Source organism: Zingiber officinale, chromosome 3A (genome assembly GCF_018446385.1).
Source record: "Zingiber officinale cultivar Zhangliang chromosome 3A, Zo_v1.1, whole genome shotgun sequence".
Lineage (NCBI taxonomy): Eukaryota > Viridiplantae > Streptophyta > Magnoliopsida > Zingiberales > Zingiberaceae > Zingiber > Zingiber officinale.
The window spans coordinates 57805401-57807030 of NC_055990.1; positions in this window are offsets into that span (position 1 = coordinate 57805401).

Genomic DNA, 1630 nt, shown 5'->3' on the forward strand with positions numbered 1-1630 from the left:
ACACAGAGGCAAAACCCTAGCTCTGATACTAATTGTTGGTTGCTACTCGGAAAACCTAGAGGTTCCACTGTACAAAAATTTTGTACAAAGGTTTGAACATTTTCCTAGCTACCATGTGTTCTTTTAAATTAAATTTTGGATCGCCTGCGGAACTTAACACGTTTGATCCAAAACTTAATCTATTTGTTCTTTTAGGTTTTGACTTGGATCTCCTGCGGAACTTAACACGTTCGACCCAAGTCACCTTAAGTTATTAATTCCATTAAATATTAATTTCCATAATTGGTTCCCAGTACTGAAGTGGCGAGGCACATGACCTTCTTGGATATGGGAGCAACCACCACCGACTAGACAAAACCTTTTATGGAAAGCTAATATTTAATTTCCTAAAATAACTTTAGGTTAACCGAAAGGAACAATCAAATTACAAGGAAAAGAAAAAACAAAAGAACACAACATCGAAAAACATATTCGAAATCCTAGAATCGTAAGCCTCTTGTATTTGGTATTATTTCCAAAAATAACTAGTATGATGCGGAAAGAAAAATTACTAGTTATACCTTTTAGAAAGACCTCTTGATCTTCTACCGTATTCCTCTTCTAACCTCGGACGTTGTGTGGGCAACGATCTTCCGAGATGAGAAACCACCAAACTGTAGGACCGTTTGTAAAGCCCGAAAAATTCCCGAATTTATTTTAGAATTATTCTATGATTTTTCTGGTATTTTTAGATATTTTTCCGGAATTTTCCGAGTAGCGGAAGTAGCAAAAATAATTGGAACCGTAAAATAGTTTAGGCGGGAATCGAACCCGAGACCTATAGTTTACGGATAAGTTTAGTAACCGGTGTACCCAGTAGGGCCGTGCTGAAAGAGAGGAGAACCAAATATATTTATATTGGAGTTGGGCGAATTAAGTCTTTAGTATAAATAGGAAGGTTAAGTGGGAGTTGGGTTATTTTGTTTTGGTTCGGCACATTCTTTTTCACCGTGACCTATCCCTCTTCCCAAAAACCTCACCGCCGCCCACACCTCTTCCTCCTCCTCTCTCGGCGCCCAAGCCCAAGGACTCTCGGCTCATCTTCTGGCGACGACTCCAACACGAAAAAGATTCTTCTCCGCGAGAGGAACGCGAGGACGTAAGCGGTTCGTCGAACGAAGCAGTTTCCGGAAAACCTAGCGGATAGAATCGTAAGAAAACCTTGCGATTGAGGTAAGAAACCCCTCACCTGCAGTATAATTTCTCTCGCTTGTTAGTTTTGGCGTTAGTTTAGTAGTTTTACAGTTTTCAGTTATAGGGTGTGCTCTCAGTGCATACCAAGCATTCGGTAGAATGCCTAGTTCAGAAGGATGCACCAGTAGGCGTCCTAACAGCATGTAAAACATATTAGAAACATTTTACTCAGTTTATTATCAGTTATTACAGCTATATGGATCAGATATCCATTGGGTGGACTCCCACAGTAGCCTCTAGGTTCAGATAACCTAGCTCTAGGTTCAGATAACCTAGCTCTAGGTTCAGATAACCTAGCTCTAGGTTCAGATAACCTAGAACAGCAAAGTAAAATAAAACAGTATTCAGTATTTTACTTTTATTCAGTTGGCACTGTATTTGGATCAGATATCCATGG